Source organism: Protopterus annectens, chromosome 1.part0, assembly GCF_019279795.1.
Source record: "Protopterus annectens isolate FY-2018-M chromosome 1.part0, PAN1.0, whole genome shotgun sequence".
In the NCBI taxonomy this organism is placed as follows: Eukaryota; Metazoa; Chordata; order Ceratodontiformes; family Protopteridae; genus Protopterus; species Protopterus annectens.
The window spans coordinates 660383809-660397818 of NC_056725.1; the positions used below are offsets into that span (position 1 = coordinate 660383809).

At 38.4% G+C, this 14010-nt stretch overlaps 1 protein-coding gene across 6 annotated transcripts in view; it reads left to right on the top strand.

Annotated features, from left to right (window-relative positions):
- The window catches only part of SYTL3 (synaptotagmin like 3), a 1329495-nt gene that overhangs the window by 615888 nt on the left and 699597 nt on the right, over positions 1–14010 (top strand). For 4 of the 6 annotated variants that reach the window (XM_044061986.1, XM_044061992.1, XM_044062000.1 and 1 more), the window contains one exon: positions 5256–5329. The exons of 1 other annotated variant lie outside the window; for it this stretch is intronic. The gene's annotated coding sequence lies outside the window, so the exon portion shown is untranslated. Of the gene's footprint in view, positions 1–5255; positions 5330–10999; positions 11024–14010 lie in introns of those variants that run through there. One more of the 6 variants, XM_044062010.1, reaches the window with a different exon arrangement.

The following is a 14010-nucleotide window of genomic DNA, read 5'->3' on the forward strand; positions in this document are numbered from 1 at the left end:
CTAACATTTCAGCAATGAATAACAGAAGTTATGAGTGACTGGTACATGGTTACAAGTGAACAGAGTGTGATTATTGTTTAACTATGAAAGGCTATGAGACAAGAAAAATTCCTTAAGTTATATGCGTAAACGTTTTTTATTAACAGGTGTAGTAGTTGTTACAGGGGGGACATGTCGGGTAAACCTTTTTCTCGCCAAGGATTTAGATGTGGTCAAGAATTGACAAGGCCTGCATGACCAGTGAGCATGCAGATTTGACCATTTATTATAAATTCTATCCTCTTTTGATTTCCAGCCATTAACCATAATATTGTCTATTGGGCAACAAGGACTCTAAGCTGGGTTTTGAAACACTGGCAATTTCTCTTACATGATTTGAAAACAGAGGATTTTGGAAAGTGATGTGATGCCATTGTGCATGTACTGAGAAAATATCGTAAAGGTGACGTCATTAGACAAGTATGGGATCTTGTGAAAGAGAATGTAAGAACTGTTGTTCCCATGTCTGGGATCTGGCGAAAAGGCAAATACCAAAAACTGCATTGTAATTAAAACTGGCAGAGTACCAATGGATACGTAATTTCTAATTCTATCACTTGATCTCCCCTTTACCAAAATGATAACCCTGAAAGTGCCTTATTATACTTTATTGATACCCTTTGTGCTGTCTAGACACACACACACAGAAGGCTGTGAAGTCAGAAATGTCCTTGGCATATTACAGAAATCAAGAATCTCATGAGACAAAGGGACAAAGCATGGTCTGCCTGGAAAGAAGACCCTGGTAACATCCTCCTATGTGAAAAGTAACAGTCTTTACGAAGGCAAACAAGAATAGGTACAAACTCAGCCAAAGCAATTTATCTTCAAAAGTCTGCTACCAATAATCCAAAGAAAATTTGGAAAGAAAGAAAACACCTAACAAGACAGTCTTCCAACTCCACTGTCCACAAATAACTCAAACACTAATTCATCATAAGATTATAGAAACATTATCACCTCTTCTAGTGAAACCATTACTGGCACATTTCTGAACCCTGGCTCTGACTAACAAAGTATTCAGTGTAAACCTCCATCTCAGATGTGCATTCTTGCTGAGTATGTAGCCACATTCCACTTCAAGTGCTGTTTCTGAGAAGAAAGCTAAAAAAAAATATTAAAGAACTCAACCCCCCCCCCCATCTCTACCTTCATTGCACTCCACCCTAACTTCCTTAGGGAGGAGAAGACAAACTAGCCAACTCCCCTAACTCATGTTTATAAACTCTCACCACAGGAATTGTTCCCCCAGCATTTTTTAACATGCCTTCATTATACCACTTCCCGAGGTACCAGCCCCAAAACTCATAAAGACTGCTGATCTGTCTCCAGTCTTTGCCCTCTTGCATAACCTTTTGAAAGGATTTTTTATAAATTGTTAGGGCTTTATCTCTGTCAGTGGAACCGGCAATAAAAATATATTAACAACCACCACTATACTCTCAGCATATGACAATAGCTATTGCAACCTAAATGATAGTCTCCTTGCAGCCGGTATTGCTGTGCAGATGATCTGTTCCTCTGAAACTGTTGACCACAAAATTTTGCTTAATCAGCTACAAAAATTCTATTTGGGAGAACATGTCATTGCCTGGTTTCATAGCTACATTGACAACAGGACCTTTCAGGTTTAGTCTAATAACTACTAATGGAGCACTTAAAACATCTATCCCTAGTGCTCTGTTCTAGGTCCTTTACTGTTTTCTTTATTTATTAATGATATTAATGAATGTCTTACTGAACTTAACCTTACTATCGATGCAGATGATGTTTTATTTCTCCAGGCAAACACATGTTCCACAGTCCTACAATCTCAGGTTCATCCTTCTGTGGTCTTTGTCAATGGTTTGAATAAAATCAAGTCCAAATTAACCACACATGCTGTTTTCTTCCCCTGACCGAGGCTCTTAACTTCCTGTTCTTACTATCTTAGACAATGACAGCTATATTATTCCTTTTGTAACTGAGTACAAATACTCTACATTAAGCTTTGCAATGCACACCGATACCATTAGTAAAGTTCTCTCACCACACTCTGCTATAAGATATTACGTCTACTGTCTTTTATTGCCTGCAAAGCACCAGCCAAGAATGTCCTTCTTAATAGGCTCAAGTATTGTCTTCTTGTAATCTTTATGCACTCCGTCACTGAGAATACAGTTTCCATATTTGTCCTACTTGCTGACACCCACATACACCACTCCAATCTTTTAAATTGCATAAATTGGATACCCATTACTGATGGGTCAAACAGCCTTTGATGCACCTTAATATATAAAATTCTAAATGACAGATACTGTCCCCCTCTGAAAAGAAAACTCCCAATGTTGAAACATCCTACTCCCTGTTGAATTCCTAAGAGACCTTAATATCACTCGGTTGTCTCCCATTAAAAATAGTAATTAGTGAAAGATCTTTCTCATGAGCAGATCTAGCTCTTTGGGACTAGCTACCAGCTGAGACAAGGCATCAGGATCCTCTTACCAAGTTTAAAAAGTCATTTTCAGACTGCCTCTTCAAAGAGGTTGCATGGATAAACTCTTTTTAAAAGGCTAAAACATTCAAAAAAAATGCTTATAGTCTCTCAACTATTTTCATTTTGCATCTAACGCTTCTTACTCCTGTTCTACTCTTGGTCTCTGGGCCTATCATTGTAATATGTACTTTCTGTTCACTTCTGTTTGAGTCTTTTTTTTTTTTGTTACCCCTAAGGAAATTCAAATTTAAACCTTTAAGATGCAATTGTGTGTAGGTTAACTGTATTGCAACCCAGGTGAAGTGGTGAAACCTAATGTAATCCTGCTATTGTATGTGAAATGTATATAAAGGTTTACTTTGTAAAAATGTATAACTGTATGTGAACTTTTGGAAGTTTCGCACCTATGTAATCCCAATGATGCATTATATTTGAAGAGTATAGTTTACTTGCACTATTTATTTCCTCTAAACTTGGTTTGTGGCTGAAAAGTTCTCTGGACCAGTCCACCTACCTGGTTACCAAAAAGTAAGTAAATAAATAAATCTGTGTCCTATAAGAATATAGAGGAAACTTAAACCCTACACTTGTAGCCCAGTTTGAGCAAGCAAAAGTGAAAATGATGCAGTATATAGGTAGGGAAGGTAATTTAAAAGAGATTTTTTGAGGACTTTTCTCTTTGTGAGAATACGACAACAAAAAGTTAAGAACAGTGTTACAGTTAAAAGGGTGTTCACAGGGAATTAAGTGATATCATAGATTTTCAGTGATTATTATACATACATTTTCCCCGCTGATCAAAAATTGATTATAAGGAGGTGCAACAAAAGTATTTCTGTCCCAAGTATGGAATGGCTTCATGAAAAGGCTCTATTTTGGCCAGTAAATACTGCAGCAGCAAGCAAAAATGAGCCACCTAGTGGTGACAGAACTCAGTGCTAGGTATGAGTAAAGGGAAGGGAGACGTGCTAGGTATGGGTAAAGGAGAGGTTAGAAGTGCTAGGTATGGGTAAGGGGAGGGCAGCAGTGATAGGTATGGGTAAGGGGAGGGGAGAAGTGATAGGTATGGGTAAGGGGAGGGGAGAAGTGATAGGTATGGGTAAGGAGGGGAGAAGTGCTAGGCATGGATAAAGGGGAGGGAGAAGTGCTAGGTATGGGTAAAGGGGAGGGGAGAAGTGATAGGTATGGGTAAAGGGGAGGAGAGATGTGATAGGTACGGGTAAAGGGGAGGAGAGATGTGATAGGTATGGGTAAAGGGAGGAGAGATGTGATAGGTAGGGGTAAAGGGGAGGGAAGAAGTGCTAGGTACGGGTAAAGGGGAGGGGAGAAGTGCTAGGTACGGGTAAAGTGGAGGGGAGAGGTGATAGGTACGGGTAAAGGGAAGGGGAGAAGTGCTAGATATGGATAAGGGGAAGGGATATAGAAAGAAGTCATGATAGTAGATACTAACATTTTAGCTGAATAAAGGACAAAATTATAAACTTGGAAATATTTAACTCATTCAAGCCTGTAGTGCTTGTTTTGTGCACTTCCAGTTAACACCCATAGCAACTTATGGCATCCAGAACTTTTTTGGGGCTGACTTTTTAACAAAGTGACTTATTTGCTTATTATAGGCAGAATTATAAAGGGCAAGGATTCATTAATAAATTGACACTAAGATTCTTAATCTAGGATGTCCTGCAGTAGGAAAGCCTTATATATATATATATATATATATATATCTGTCTCTCGATTTTTGCCTGGAAGTGTTTACATAGATATTTTTATACCCCAAGTACACTCCAGAGAATTTTTCCTCAGGCAGACAGTAAATGTTGGAGGTGTGAAGGGAAAGAAAGAGGTAACTGGGATCATCGTATGATTTTTAAGTTGATTTTTCAGAAAATGCTCTGGAATGCAAGGATGTGTGTAGGCTGTAAGAGGTGCAACATTCCACACCACATAGGCATTAATGAGTTAACTGACAATGAGACACATTTGTGAAAGTTACACTAAGAAAGGATTATATGTAATGAGCTAATGTTGAATTGCTTACATTTTAATGACTTGTCATCCACCAGTTGTGCAGTTTATATTCAATGAGTTACTACAGATATTTTGTAAAAGCTATTACTTTGTTTCTGTTATGTATGATGACATTGTATCTTAATTTTTGTTTTCTTCAATATGGACCAACAAAACAACAGTAAGTGAAGTGAAGTTAGAATCCTCGGCCATCTCCCTTTTCTTCTGGGGCTTCGGTACAACAGGAAAGTGAAGATGCAGAGTATTCTTACTGAAATTAAGGCAGACTGCTTTAGAAAGAATCCTTATTAGCAGAGTGTAGTGAAGAGAAGACCTAGCCCTGTCTAACATGCTTTTGGAGTTGAGAATACCGGATACAAGTTATTTTCATGTGAATATGCACTTTAGTGGAAAAATAGATGGTCCTTATTCTCACTGCTATAGTAGCCTATAGCTATTTGAGTTCAATCTTGCCCAGGATATACCAGCCAGCCAGTCTTCAAAAGTGTCTGGCTTCCCTCAACACATGTGCCCAGGCTACTGTGTGTCGAGATCCATTGGTAGAAAACAGCAGTTTGGGCACCAGTTTCTTCAGTACTACTCAACGTCCTCTGGGCTTTACATGTTCGACTGTGGGCTCTGATCTTAAGTTTCTGGCAGGTAGTTTCTGTTTGGGGAACCCTTCCACACAAAAATTATATTTGTTTCTAATTTTTTTTTTTTTTTTTTACAGAGATTTGGACCAGGTCTATTTAAGAATACCCGCAATTTACTGTGTTGACTCTTTTAGCAGAAATTATTTATCAGGTGAGTTATTTTTAGTAGCTGGCCTGATTATATAGGTCTGGGGCATTTTTGTGAAAAAAGTGCTGCTTTTGTACTTTTTATGAGTTTGACAGAGGAATTATATGTTTAAAGTGATTGTATGTATATTTTGATGCTTATTTACACTTTGTCACAATGTACCTTCGTTTTTACTCAATTCAGTGACACTTTCTGTTAAAGGGACTTTAGAAATGTGGGGGCCTAAAGTGTACTGCTTGGGCATTTACTTTTGTGATATTTGGGGGATAGTGTAGGGAGGTGTAAGTGTATGTACTTTTTGTGAATACTGGAGTGATAGCTTACCTTTTGACTGACTCAGTTCAGCTGCTTATACTGACAAGCAGGTTTCTCCCTCAGCAGGAGCAATAGATACTGTTACTGGTTCTGTGGTTCCTTCTCCTGCTGAACCTAAAAAGAAAAAAAAATAAATAAATTGCTTGCCTACACTGTGGACTTAGTCTAAGCCTCCACCATTGGTAGGTGACTGTAGTGGCCACAGCTTGTTCCTCAGAATACTCAGTCGTTTCCTGGGACCCCCTGGTGTAGTCCCTCCCATCATTACGGACAGAGGGTTAGCCATGTCCTCTGTGGCTGTTCCATTGTCCATACTGGGAATGGAAGAACCATTTTCTGTGGGTATGGGTATTTCTCTGGGAGGTTCTTCCCAGCATGACCAGGGTAAGAAACCTATTTCCAGAGACTGATGTGCCACCCTTTGATTGGTAGTCTTCTTTCTTATTAAAAAGAAAAAAAAGTTAGACATATTTCATCTAAAAACAGTGTGTCTGTTAATAAAGATGAATTACTTACCTTAGCTAAGGGGAATCCTGTGGAAAAGCAGGGAAATTTAAACATGACGCTTAATTCTACAAATCCTGAATATTCTAGTAATAACAGGGACAGGGCTTCTTCTATATTTCCCTCACAAGCTCCTGACTCTGATTTTGAGGAGAGTGTTTCCTTAGTTTCTCTTGTAGAGGAGTTTTTTTTATTTTGAGACTGTGTCAGGTATGATTAATGTATTTTTGTGGGAAGAAATGGATGTTCCACCCTGCTTAAGGAGTTACTATGATATGTTACAAATGGAAATGCCACATACTACACCTATTCATTTTATTATGTCAACCTTGCAGTCTGGTTTTGATTCTGCCTGCAGCAATCGTGATAGTCAATCTTCATTCCCTAAAAAGGCAGATAGACTTGAAAAATTCCTTGGTGTAACATTACTTGTTTTCTCACCTTGAGCCTGACACAACAGCTATTTCTATTACTTTTCCAGCTGCTATTAAAGTTCTTGTCAATGGTAATCATTCACCTTCGGACAAGGATGGTACAGCCTTAGACGGGTTTGGAAAAAGAATGTTTTCTTCTTCAACTGTAGCCTACAGAATCCTGAATTACCAAGTTCATGTGCTAAAGTATGTGTTACCTTTCTGTCGCATTGACCTCAGAAGGTATCTTTTCTGAATCCTTGTATTGCATCTCTTTCTCATGCGGCTAAACTTTATTTATAGAGTGTGCATTATTGTGTTGATTCTGTGTCCAGGGCTACAGCTACTATGACACATTTTGCCTGGATACATAATCAGTTTTCTGAAGTAATATCTGAAGTTTTGAATCCTCCTTTGGACAAGGAGGTTTGACCAGGTCCTTCTGCTGCTCAGACAGTTTGAAGAAGTGTCAAATTGGTCCAGGGAGTTACTAAGATTTTCAGCCCTCTTTTTCTAAATCTTCCAAAAACTGTGGTTCTTTTTTTTCAAAAAGCAAAACAAGCAAGCTTCCAACTGAACCTAAAAAGAAATATAAAAGGATTTAAAAATAAATGGCAGGAGGGTTCAACAGAAAAGTAGGGATCTTTCAGAAAAAAAAAGGACAAGGCTGTACCACATCATGACTAAGCCAGCATGCTTTCTCCTCGTCCCCCCTCCCTGCTTTCTCCTTCAAATCTGTCCCATAAACATTTAATCTTCAACTTTGGTAACTGATTGTTTCAGACAAATGGGTTCTGAGAGTAGTTCAGGAGGATTACAAATAGCACTGGATAGACATACCTAATATTATATTCCCCAAAAAGGAGGTATATCTATCCAGTGCTATTTGTATTTCCCACATCCTCCAAACCAGCTAGAATTTTTTTTCCTCAGGTTCTTCATTGTATGCTTCCTTGAGAGTCCTAGAACCAGTGCCTCAAAATCAAGGACCAGATTCCAAAAGATTTGCCCTCAGCCTGATCTCAGTGTACGTAGTTACTTACACTGACAGCAAGTCTTTTGGAATTGGGGGCCCAAAGGTGAATTCCATTCCAGAATGTTTCTGGTGCCAAGAAGGATCCTTCTTTGGAGACCAGTCCTCAGTTTATCCATTCTCATCTTATTTGTTTAAGTTACAAAGTTTAAGATGTTGACCTGTCAGAATCTGTTCTTCTTGGTTTCATGTTAACCCTAAACTTAAAAGACGCTCATCATCACATTACATACCTATTGCCACAGAGGTCAAGGGTTTTCTTAGATTGCTTGAGTTTGGGTCACATTATTAGTTCTTTACAGTACTGTTTGGGTTATCTACAAAATGTCTAGCTCCAGTGAAAGCTCATTGCAAATTGCAGGGCAATCACATATTTTCTTATTTAGATTTACTTATTTGTTATTTATTTATTTTTACTGACTGGGGAAAGTCCAACTGGATAAAAACTCATTTTCAGTAGAGGCCTGGGGAGAGAAGCTCCCAAAGTATACATAAAGTTTTACATCTGAACTGGGGCATAACAATACAAATATGCATACAGTTTTACATATAAAACAGTCATAAGAAGTACCATGTTTGTGTTACGACACCTAGAAAATACATACATTTGCAGCAATTGAATAATATTCTAATTTGTTTTACATACTTTTAAGCATATCTGTGAGAACATATAATGTAGCTTTTTTAAAGTTATTTTATTTCAGTCACTGGGAGGGTAAAAGAGTAAAAAGGTACAAGTATGGTGATAAAGCAGAGACTGAGTCTAAGGAGGTTAGCAAAGACTTAATATACATACCCTGGGATTCAATAGCACCTACAGTAAATGCACGCCGTTCTGAGTGAACAGACCACACAGACATAACTCACACCTTCTTCCTCCTAATTTTAGTTTTCCTACTGATATTTTTGCAGCTTTAAATATTGACAGGGATTCATAAAGGTTACTACAAAGTGTAGATTACATGTATACTTCGTGTAATCTTTCTTGGTGACTAGAAAGCACAAAAAATGTGATAAGAATGTTCTTGAATACATTTCATGTACACTTAGTGCAGGCTTTATTGAATCGGGCTCTTAGTTATTTGTTAAAAAATGTGTATACATGTAGAAAAATTAAGATGACTTTGAGAGAAATGTAGGAAAAAGTAGTGAGATGGGGAGATGTGTATATATGATTCAGCCTACCTGCTTATAGTACATGAACAGAGCCAGTTATTGCGCAGATGCTGTTTAAGCTGAGTTTTGAAACTCAGTAGTGTGTCTATCAGACTAAATACAAATGGGATAGAGTCCCAGTGTTTTGAGACGTGCTTAGAGTAAAGAGAAGCTCCTACATTGTTTTTGAATTTAGTTAAAAGTAAAAGGGATTTTTTGCTAGATCTCCGATCTCTGGAATAGGGGTTGCAGAGTGTTTTTTTGTGCAGTGCATTTTCTGGTGTGTAGATGAGTTTATATACAGTGACTATTTGTGAATGTTATAATTAATGAGGTAGTTCAAGCCAATTTAATTCTTTCAAAGCATTGCTGTGTTGGGTTTTGGTTGGTTCATTTATGCCAAATTTGTCTATTTTATTATAATATCTCTCAAGTTTTAACTTATCAGCTTTGTTCAAGTTAGTTTGAATTGGTGATGCATAAAGAAAAGCTGGGAGTAGATAGGTTCTGGCTCTGGATTGTCTGGTAGAGTAGGTAAAGAATGGCTTGGCCCTGTAAAGGGAACCTAATTTCCTGTGCTTTTTGAATGAGCTGCAGTAGGTGCTAGCTGAATTTTAGTTTTTCATTAATTAGGTTACCTAGATTACGTATCTTTGCAGTCTTTTTTCCAGGTGTCAAAAGACTCTTTCATGGATTATAAATCTCCTTCTAAACTTGTGCTTCGATTCAACAGTCATAAATGCTGTTTAATTCCTTCTCGCATGACTGTGTTTCTATAATGCCATCTAGATTATTCCCTATGATAGGCATTCCTAACCTGAGAGAAAATGGACTTGTTTCTGGAAATCTTCCTGAGCTTCTCAAATTAGTCTCGGACTTCACCCAGAGAGTAGCTCAGGATTCTAGGGTTCATGGCATCCACGATTCTCATAGTTCCTCATGTCAGGTTGCATAATCCAGCGGTTCTTAAAAAAGCTGTGTGGGTCCAGCATTTTCACACACTGCAATTTCAGATTCAGGTCTTCCATTCTTTCTTCCAACCCTAGCTCTGTCTGTGATAACAGATGCTTCAGATTTTGCTTGGGGGTGATACGCTACATAAATAAATGGGGGGAGGCACCAGAACTTACCCTCTGTACAGGCAGTGGCTGTGGTGACATAGGAGGTTGCTCTGAAGCATAATTTAACCCTTGAAGCTTCCTACATTTCACCAGAGTAAAATGTAATGGCAGGCAAGCTGAACAGGGCCAGGACAGTCCATCATGAATGGAAATTTAATGAGAGAGGTCTTCCAGAAATTGATCCATTTGTGGGGAGTACTTCAAATAGATCTGTTTGCCTCCTTTCAAAACAAACAACTAAACAAATTCTGCGCCATTACTTCTTGCAGGCCTGGAAAATGCTTTTTCATACATGTATGTTCAAGAATGTTGTATTGCCACCTTTTCCAATGATATCCATGGTAATGCTGAAGATTCCAAAGAATTCCCCAAAAAATCATTGTGGTAACTCTCTTCTAGCCCAGACAAAAGCAGTCTTTCATTCCTATGGAATTAGCCAAGAACATTTACCACAAGATTCCTCACAGATAGGATCTACTCACACAAGATGGGGGGGGGTACAGGACGTTTTGACCCTGCCAGTTTGCCCCCGACCTATTCGACCCCAGACGGTTGGACCCCAGTAAAAAAGGGTACTTTTCTTTTATCAGGGCAACAGTTTTAACACGCACAATGATTGCACAGCTGTTTTTTTAAGACACATCTGTGGTGCCGTGAAGAGGCAGTGGTGGTTGTTTTTGTTACTTTTGAGGAATTCCAGGAGCAATCCACTTACTGAGGTCAGAAAAGTACACTTTTTCTTTGCTGTTAATTTCTCACCTCCTGAATCAGAGACAAAGGTACAAGTAAGCATGGACAAAAGCCAACATCAACGACACATTTTAATTATTGGCTCTATTAACACAATAAAGCAGACACACTCTTTAAATATAACTTCTGCCATTATTATTTGAGTGTGCTTTCCTCAAGTTGATTCTCAGTTTTAGGGTGGAGAAGAGCACCATTTTGAGTCAAAATCACGAACATTGCTAAAAAACAAGGATAGCTAAGAGTTGTATAAGTAACATCTTCTCAGATGTCTTTCTCAACCGATTGTCTACTTATTTTAGGACAAGATCGCACGGAATGCGGATGTCAGGAGACATACTTCGGAATCCAGTTACAAACATTACAGTTTCAGTCTTTTACCTCAGAATCACGAAAAAGACAGAACAAGGTACCAGGTTCGTGATTATGGGTGATGTTATATTGAAATTAATAAGGACAGTGTTAACAGCTGTCTTCGGAAAATGTAAGAAAAGTGGCTGTAATACAGAGCAATATTTTGTGACTAGTCTAGTCCCTTGCTCTTTTATCAGAAAAAAGCTACAACTTTGATACAGGACATAACAGAAGAAAGGCTGTGCAAACATTGCGAGCACCTGCTAAGATTCCAAGCACTCATTACCATATAGTGAACATCTCCAAGATTTTATATTTGCTATTGTTTGTCTTTGGTACTCTGTCAGCAGTTGGCATAATGGGTAAGATGTTTACCTACAAACAGAAGTTTATAAAGTATATTATAAAGTAACAGTAGTCATAATATGTTAAAACATAACACTTATTATATGTTAAAGATTTAAATGTTATATTTATACTAACCAATGTAATACTTAAATAAAATAAAAACAGTATTAAAAATATATATTTACAATGAAAAATTAACAGTGTTATTACTGAATAATTGATTAATAACTTAATGATAAAATACTTAAAAGAGTATATTTGGGGTCAAATAGTCTGGGGTCGAATAGTCCTGCTTCCTACAGTGGGACTTTAATACACCCAAGTCTTAAACAATTGCATCTGACTGCCTGGTTGATATCTGTTAGGCACCTTCTTCATGAGGACATGCAGTGGGTGCTAAAGGAGTTAAGAAAACCTGCGACTAGAAAATCTTATATTAGAAAGTGGAAAACAAAAATTCTGTTTGGTGCCACACTAATAAGCAGGGCCCAATGAGCGGTTATATATCACTGGTTCTTAAATATTTGTGTGAGTTACTATTCTGTGACCCACCTTATTCCTCTATCAGCATTCATCTTTCAGTCATTTCAGCATGTCTGCTTGTGAACTCTCACTTTTTTCACTATCTTTGGTCGAGCAGTTTGTTGAAGGTCAATATTAATTTCGAGGTTATTGAAAGTCAATCCTAAAAGAGCTGTGAAAAGCTAAAAATATTGCATCAATGAGACTGCTAAGAGGTGACCTGTGTCTGGCAAGTAAGGCATCCTCTAACCTATTACTGATGGATTTGCTGCACACCAGTAAGTCAAATGTCATCAGAAATACTCAGTCAAGAGATCTAAACCTCTTTTGAAACATCTACAGAATAGTTTGGAGTAACAGGCATATTTTGTAGCGGATACTGTTGCTCTGGAACAGACTCTCCATCCACATAAAATAAAGTTCATCCCTGTCCATATTCAAGCAACTTAAATATATGGATGAGAAACAGAACATTTACCCTAGGCCTGCCCCCTGTACTACTAATGGACAGAAGCAGCTTCTAAATGCTTAATTTTATGCACAGGTCCCATGGTATGATCCCAGCTATTTTCAATAGGGGTAATATATAATTATGAACCATGGGATGGTAGGCCAGGTATAAAACCCAATGGGTAGGTTATTTTGAGCACAAATAGGGAAATTGGTTAGGCTTAAAATGGCCGACAAGGGCCGCTTGCCTATTACTTACTTTTGAATCTATAAAGGGTTTTGCATATAAATTCCATCTAGGAAACCAGTGGCACCTACTTGGGATCTTAATTTTGTACTAGGAAAGGTAACGTTGTCTCCCTTTGAACCAGCTCATCTTGCTGATTTAAAGTTCATAGTGTTGAAGACTTGTGTTACTTATTGATTCAGCTTCTGGAAGAATGATATCTGAATTGAAAGCTCTCTTGTTGGGTGAATCCTATTTGGTTTTCCATAGAGATAAGGTTACTTTAAGAAAAAAAATCCTCATTGCTGCTAAAAGTTGTATACTGAATCAATCCTTCAATCAGCCTGTTTTCTATTCAGAAACTAAAAATCAAGGAAAAGGATTCCCCCATACTCTGGACATGCACAGGCAACCCAGGTATTATTTTGATAGAATAAACTTATTCGGGAAAGCTGAACAGCTGTTTATCTCCAATGATGGGGCAATGAAAATTAAAATTGAAATGGGACTATATGAAGGTTGATCTGATGATGGGTCTTCATCATCTTTAGGTATTAGAGCTACCACCGCTTTCTTCTGGGTTGTTGCTGCTTCTGCTTCCTTAAAATATTGTAAAACAAAACCTTCCAGATCTTTATTACTTTCTTCCCTCCTAGCTTCCACTGGAATACCATCTTTTCCTGGAGACTTTCTTGCAGATTGATTATACGTCATCATTTTATTTGATGCACAAGCCAGTGCATTTCTTTGTGCCGGTCCCAAGCCCGGATAAATGGGGAGGGTTGCATCAGGAAGGGCATCCAGCATAAATCCACTGCCAAATTACTGATGTGGAGAACATTTCATATTTACATACCGGATCGGTCGAGGCCCAGGTTAACCACGACCATCACCAGTACTGTTCGCCAACAGGGTGCTAGCGGAAATTGGGCTACTGTTGGCCGAAGAAAAAGAGGAGGGGGAAGGCATGCCCGAAGGCAGGAAGAGAGGAGGAAGGTTAGGAGTGTAGTACTTGAGGTTAGGAACTTTGAATGTTGGCAGTATGACTGGTATAGGGAGAGAGCTAGCTGATATGATGGAGAGAAGGAAGGTTGATATATTGTGCGTGCAAGAGACCAGATGGAAGGGAAGTAAGGCCAAGTGTATAGGAGGTGGGTTCAAATTGTTCTATCATGGTGTGGATGGCAGAAGAAATGGGGTAGGGGTTATCCTAACGGAACAGTATGCCAGGAGTGTTTTGGAGGTGAAGAGAGTGTCTGATAGAGTGATGTTTATGAAGCTTGAAATTGATGGTATAATGATGAATGTTGTTAGTGCATATGCTCCACAAGTTGGGTGTGCGATGGATGAGAAAGAAAAATTTTGGAATGAGTTGGATGAAGTGGTGGTGAGTGTACCCAAGGGTGAGAGACTAGTGATTGGAGCGGACTTCAGTGGGCATGTTGGTGAATTGAACAGAGGGGATGAGGAAGTGATGGGTAGGTATGGTGTTAAGG